Source organism: Tenrec ecaudatus, chromosome 2, assembly GCF_050624435.1.
Source record: "Tenrec ecaudatus isolate mTenEca1 chromosome 2, mTenEca1.hap1, whole genome shotgun sequence".
Lineage (NCBI taxonomy): Eukaryota > Metazoa > Chordata > Mammalia > Afrosoricida > Tenrecidae > Tenrec > Tenrec ecaudatus.
The window spans coordinates 52,736,115-52,743,698 of NC_134531.1; positions in this window are offsets into that span (position 1 = coordinate 52,736,115).

The window sequence follows — 7,584 nt, forward strand, 5'->3', positions numbered from 1 at the left end:
GGCATGCCTCGTATGCATGTGAAAGTTAGACATTGAATAAGGAAGTCCTGAGAATTATCTATTCATTTGAATTATGGTGTTGGTGAAGAATATTGAAAGTACCATGGACTTCCCAAAGAATCAACAGATGTGTCTTGGCAGAAGTACAGGCAGACTGCTCCTTAGAGGAAAGATTGGTGAGACTTGGCTTTAGATGCTTTGAGCTTGCTACCAGGAGAGACCAGTCCCTGGAGTGGGACATTTTGTTAGGCAGGGTTCTCTAGAGAAACAAAACTAGGACGCTTATGGATACACACACACACACACACACACACACACACATTTATCTAGTGAGAAGGAATACAACAGCTAATTAATCCAAACAGCAGTACCAAGGACTCAGTGCAACTCACTTCCCTAGGGCAGTTAATATTCTGAAGGTCCTTCCAACTCATGTGAGCTACTGGTCCAAGATCAAGGAGGCAACAATGGACTCAGTGCTGTGTTTCCAGGTGGGAGTGTTCCTTACTTTGGAAGTAGGACTTAGAGCAAAGTGACAGAGGTGCAGTGTCGACCTACAGGCAGCCGACAGGCAAGAGCAGGAAGGTGGAGCCTCAAGGCGTAGTCATGCGCAGCATGGTGACAGGGTCCATCATGCAGAGCAGCTAACTCAAGCAGCAGCGTGCTGGTGCAATCACCAGGGAGAAAGAGGATTGATCTCAATCACCCTCCAATCAAGCTGTGACCTGATGGGCAGGCTAAACTCCATCCACATGTTGCTATGGGAGCCATGTTGACCTTCAAGAAAAACTATCACAGGTATCATGCTTGGTAAAGTCAGGGGCAGTGTAAAAGAGGAAAACCTCAACAAGATGAATTAACAGTGGCCACAACAAGGGACTCACATATAAGAGCGACTGTGTAGATGGAGCGGGACAGGGCCATGTTTCCTTCAGCTGTACATAGAGTCACTACAAGTAAAAATCAACTCAAAAGGACCTAACAAAAACAGTGGGTGTGAAATGGTATTTCATTGTGATTTTGATTTGCATTTTAGAGGGTGAGCAAAAGAGACCCTCGATGCGATTCACCCTCGATGACACAGGCTGCAACAATGGACTCAAACATCATAAGGACTGTGAGCATATCCCAGGGTCAGACAATGCTACATTTTGTCGTACATAGGGTGGATTCAGAACCAACTCAACTACCTACCAATCATGGCTAATGTCATTGAGTATCTTTCCATGTGTTCATTGGGCTATCTATCGTCTTTAGACAAATCTCTATTCAGACCCGTAGCCCATTTTTTTAATGAAATGATTGGGCATTTTCTTAGTGAGTTGCAAGTCCCTTATCAAATAAATGATCCTGAAGGCTTTCTTCCCTTCTCTAGGTTGTCTTTTCATTTTCTTTCTTTCTTTTTTTAAAATCATTTTATTGGGGGTTCATACAACTCTTACCACAATCCATACATCCATCCATTGTGTGTCAGGCACATTTGTACATTTTTTGCCATCGTCATCCTTGAAAGATTTGCTTTCTACTTAAGCCCTTGGCATCAGCTCCTCATTTTTCCCCTCCCTCTATGCTCCCCCTTCCCCCATGACCCTTGATAACTTATAAATTATTATTTTGTCATATCTTGTACTGTCCGACGTCTCCCTTCACCCACTTTTCTGTTGTCTGCCCCCCAGGGAGGAGGTTATATGCAAATTCTTATAATCGGTTCCCCCTTTCTACCCCACCTTCGCTCCACCCTCCCGGTATCCCCACTCGCACTACTGGTCCTGAAGGGATCACCCATCCTGGATTCCGTTTCCAGTTCCTGTCTGCACCCGTGTACATCCTCTGGTCTAGCCAGATTTGTAAGGTATAATTGGGATCATGATAGTGGGGGTGGGGTGGGAGGAAGCATTTAAGAACTAGAGGAAAGTTGTATGTTCCATTATTGCTACACTGAACCCTGACTGGCTCGTCTCTTCCCCATGACTCTTCTCTAAGGGAATGTCCAGTTGCCTACAGATGAGCTTTGGGTCCCCAATCCGCACTCCCCTTAATTCACAATGATTTGTTTTGATTTTTTTTTTTCTTCGATGACTGATACCTGACCCTTTCGACACCTCATGATCGCACAGGCTGGTGTGTTTCTTCTGTGTGGACTTTGTTACTTCTCAGCTAGATGGCCGCTTGTTTACTTCAAGCCTTTATGACCCCAAACGCTATAACTTTTGATGGCTGGGCACCATCAGCTTTCTTCGCCATATTTGCTTATGCACCCATTTGTCTCCAACTATCTTTTTTGGGAAGGTGAGCATCCTGGAATGCCAGGTTAATAGAACAAAGTGTTCTTGCATTGAAGGAGTACTTAAGTGGCAGCCCAATGTCCATCTGCTACCTTAGTACTAAACCAATAAATATATGCACATAGATGTTTCCTTAGTTATATATAAATATATTTACATATGTACGTGCCTGTATTTAGACCTCTATAAATGCCCTTTGCCTCCTAGCTCGTTCCTCTCTTTCCTTTTACTTTCCTCTTGTCCCACTATCATGCTCAGCCTTCATTTGGGTTTCAGTAATTCCTCTCAGTTCCATTGCCCTTGATCAAGCCCTACCAGGCCTCTTATACCTTCCTTGCCACTGATTTTAGATCACTTGTTCCCTTATCCCTGGGTTGGTTAACACCACTTCCTTTCCCCTGCCTCCCCCTCGCCCATGTCCCCCTAGAACCATCGGTCCCATTGTTTTCTCCTCCATATTGTTTAATCCAGCCTATCTTATCTAGATAGACCTGCAGAAATAAAAATATGCACAAAAAACAAGACAGAGCAAAACAAAGTGACAAAAATAAACAAAACAACAACAAAACCTATGCCAAAAAACAAACAAACAAGAAACGCCTATATATTATTCAAGGTCCATTTGTTGACTTTTAAGAGGGTGTTCTGGTCGAGTCTGATGGGGTGCCATGCCCTGGCCCCAAAGTCTATTTTTGGTACTCCCTCCGGACTTCCTTGCTCTGCTCCCCTTGCAGTTCTGTTGCCTAGGTGTTGTGGGGTCAGATCGGGCGCAATTCCCACACTGTGTCTCCAGTGTGGTCCCCTGTAGGGCTATGGGTCAGTGAGGGATGTCATCGTGTCTCATAGTGGGGCCAGCCATAGGGTCCTCTCTGTGCATTGGCTGCTCTGAGCATGGATATTGCCTTCAAGGATTGGTGGGCCAGGATGAGTTCCACTCTCTCTTCCTTCCCCTTCATTTGCTCCCCTGTACTCTGATCAGACATGTCCCTCTCCCTGAGCTGCAGATTCAGTGCTGTCTTCTGCGGGGAGGGCTGGGTGTCTCAGACCTCTCCACTGGTTCCCTACGCCATACCGGTATGTCGCATTCACATCATGGAGCACCAGGTTGAAGTCTGGTCCCTCTGTCCCTGTGGAGATATAAACAATACCCTCCTCTTGGGTGGGTTAGTGCCCTGTGCCCATGCAACCCATTGCTCTTTGTTTTCCTTTGTTCCCCTCCTTTTTAGTTCGCTACCATATGTACCCTTCACACTCTCTTAATGGTGGCACACAACCGGTTTTTAATTTTGATTATGTCCAGTTTGCCTACCTTTTATTTTGCTGTGTATGTTTTCGGTATCATGTAGAAAAATTGCCTAACCAAATGTCAAGAAGATTTGCACCTATGTTTTTTGGTTCGGTTTGGTTTCTCGGAGAGTTTTCTACTTTTAGGGATTACATTTAGGACTTGAGCCATTGTTAATTCAGTTTTGTATATGGTGTAAGGTAGAGGTCTGATTTTACTCATTCACAAGTATCCATCCAGCCATCTCAACACCATGTGCTGAAAAGACTATTCCTCTCACTGAATTGTTCTGGCACCCCTCTAAACAATCAATTTTAATAAATGTGAATTCTCAATTCAATCCATGGATCTATATGTGTATCTTTATGCCAGTACAGTAATCTTGACTACTGTCGCATCACAGTAAGTTTTGAAATCAGGAAATCCAACTTTGTTCTTATTTTTCAAAACTGTTTTGGTGTACATATTTTTTAATTTGTCATTTATTTTGAAAGAGAGTCCTAGTGAAGAATATTACAACAATTGCATTTTCTTCTCTGTGAAGTTACACTGGCCAGTGTAGTCTTTGAGTTGCATAAATATTAAAGTACTTTTTGCTGGAACTAAGGCAATGCTGTGGAACAAAGCCCTTTCTGTGACGGTTGATGTTTCTTCCTTCTTCCTCAAAGCTTGTTCCTAGACCAGGTCTCTTCTTTTTGCCTCATGTTCCTGAACTCCTGACATCTTCAGGACAATCACGTTGTCTCAAATAATCTCAGTTGAACTGCTCTGCCGAAATGGGCTGGATGCCTTAAGAGTAAGTTTCCTTGGTAAATTTTGCAACAAGCAAATTTATAAAGGTGCAATTGCATACATACACTTTTTAATTTATTCCAAATGGTATCGTCTTATATGTGAGTAGGTCAGACTAGGGTCCCAGTTCAGACATGCCTGAGTTTATTCTAAATGAAAGCTCTTTGACATGTTCCTGAGACAGATAGCTGAAGAGAAGTTATCCCAGTAACATATCTGTCGTAACCTCTTTAGGCTGCCGTCCAAAAGAGGTCCCGTCAAAACTGTGGCTTCTGAGGGGAGATGCTGAGCCAGTTAAATTCAAGGCAGAGAGGTCGGCTCAGAAAGTTATTGAGACTATTCTGTAGCATTACAAAGGGGGTAATACTGATAGATTTTCTCAAAGTACACAAGATGTTTTGGGAGGGGGGGAGTTGTACTGACGACTTTATGAGAAAAAAGGCCGGGAAATGTGTGGCATGGATTTATTTTCTCCCACAGCAACGCACCTGCTCATTCTTTAAGGGCAGTACTAACTGACCTACAAGAATGTCACAAAGAAATCTGACCCCACCGACCCTATACCCGTGATCTTGCCACTTAATGCTCTCAGCTGTTGATGATATGCTACCTCTTAAAATGGTGGAAAGTCAACCAGTTCTGTTTGGTCCAGCGACTCTGTGCTATGCTGCCATCTCTTTTTGGTGCCTTGTGCATCGTTCGATATTTTGACCATCGAATCCTCCACTATTTGAATATTTTCTTCGGTTCTTTCAACTTGAGACGGCATGACCGTGTTCTCAGGTCTTCGCACCTATCGCTGTCTGACTTTGTTTTCTCCAGCTGCCCTTTGAAACTGTCTGGTCAGCTCTTTTGCCATCATTGCTTCCACTCACTTTATTTAAACTGGATTCTTTACTGTGAATTGGGGGGGGAGGGGTACATTTCACACCATCAATTCTACTATATCCACACCATCAAACCACATATCAATCTTCCATTCCCTTTAGCTTCTCAGTGTTCAACAGCAAGAGTCTGAATCTCTTCTGACAGCTACTTTCTTTTCTTTCTTTCCTGTCTTTTTTAATGACCTTTTGTTTTCTCCCATATGTTGTTTTTTATGCCATCCCACAATTTGCCTAGTCTTCAGTCCTTAGTGTTCTAGGGGTCAAATCTGTGTTTGACGTGGTTTCTAGATTCAGGTGGGATATATTTTAAGCCACATTTTGGTTTCGTGGGCTTGTAATCTTCTTCACCTCCAACCTGAAGTTTCATATGGGCAGTTTGTGGTCGGTTACACAATCAACCCTTTGTTGTGCTGATGATATTGAGCCTTTCCATTGTCTCTTACTGTGTTAAGAGACATTACAATGGTAATATAGTCAATTTCAAGTTGAAATATTGAAGGATACTATGATCAAAATATTGAGTATTCTTACCCCATCCACTCTATACCCATGATCTTGGTACGAATGCTCGGTGAAATTCTCTCAACATCAAAGAATGAGCCGGTACATTACTGTGATAGGAAAACTGTATTCCGTGTAGGGAAGGAGGTCCACAAGTGTAGTCTCCGTTTATGTTGTTAAAGGGGGGATATATTCCCAGAAAATCTATGAAGAAGTTGTGGGTCTTGCACAATTCTGTCGTGTGGTCTCCAGCATAATTTCTATCACTAAGACCTTATTTCCCAACTGCAGATTCTTCTTTGTTTCCAACTCCCTCATTCCAATCACCAGTAATTGCCAGTGCACCTTGATTATATACTTGATCAAATTCAGAATGAAAAGGTTAATGGAAGTGTCCATTTCTTCATCATTGGCTGTAGTGTGTACATTTGAATAGGAACATGCACACCATCACGGTAGGGCAGACAGACAAGTGGCAGCCCTGATTTGTAGCATTTGTCAATTACTGCAGTGTCAATACTTTCCACCATGCCCAATTTCAGTCTGCGAGGTGACTTCACTGACCTTGGAGATGGGCTCGCATTCCAAATTACAGGAAACCGCTACAAGTCTCATCTAGCACTGTCTAGAGATTATTCAATATAGGAGAGCAAGGCAGAGAACGGAGAAAATCTACTGATCTATTTCTGGAAAGCAGTCAATGAAAATCCTGTGGCCACCAACAGAAATTGTCTAATAGAGTGCAAACACACCAACAATCATGAAGAGAATGCTGGAGCAGGCAACATTTCATTTGATTATACACAAAGTCATAATTCAGAGAGCGCTCAATGGCAACTAACAATAAAAATCTGTGTACATGAATTACTTAACTGTATTGGTATAAAGTAAATGCGCAATAAATATTTATAATAATAAGTATTAACACACTTTGCTCCCTAGAAACTTTGGAGATCCTCATCCCCAAAACTTTCAGAAGTAGGACCTGGGGTAAACAGAAGTGGTCTAGCCCAAGCTCACCACTTGTGACCCACAAAGAAAGGGCTCTGAGCACCACGTTGAGATGTTGTGAGTCACTTGCTTAGGGCCTCATTAAGATTGAAAGTGGCCTCTAACACTTGCGCTCACCTTAACCCACCTGCCTAAGGTTGGCCTGAACTTGTGAGTAAATGGAGTTGCTGTCTTATCAAGATTGTACTTTCATCAAGACACAAAAGCCCAGCTTCTGAGAGAGGAATCAGATGGGTGTCCTCTAGCCCTGCCTGAACACAAGTACAAAGCTCAGAGATGCCTCCCTGCTGTTCCTGTTTCTGTGAAGACTAGGGAGAAGAAAAAGGTTTGCTGCAGAGGACATTAAAAGATTTCTGTGAACTCACTCAGGAAAGCACTGAGCGTCCAGTGGGAGGGGGACAGAGGGGGGGTTGGGGCACTTCCTGTCCTTGGACAGCAGGCCAACTCCATCTTTAAGTCTTTGCCACCAGGGTATTATGAAGACACCACCAGGAAGCAACCATGGGTTGGGGTGTTGGCTTTTTGTAAGCATTTCATGCTAGGGCCTCAGTCTTCTGAGTGTGGCTCTACTGTCCTCTTTCTCTTTCTCACAAGTTGCACTGTCGATTGTTTTCCTTTCTCTAAAGCAAAGTGAGAACGAATAGCTATGTGCCAAGTAAATTCTTGTAGAGTTGATGGCTCTCTCACCCCACTTTTCTTTTTACCATCATCACACCCACCACTAATGCAACAATTTTTTTGTCATTCTTTCAAAGCACTCAACTTAGTTTTTATTAGAATTGTCTTTTTGCTTGCATACACTCATGTTTTATTCATCTAATAA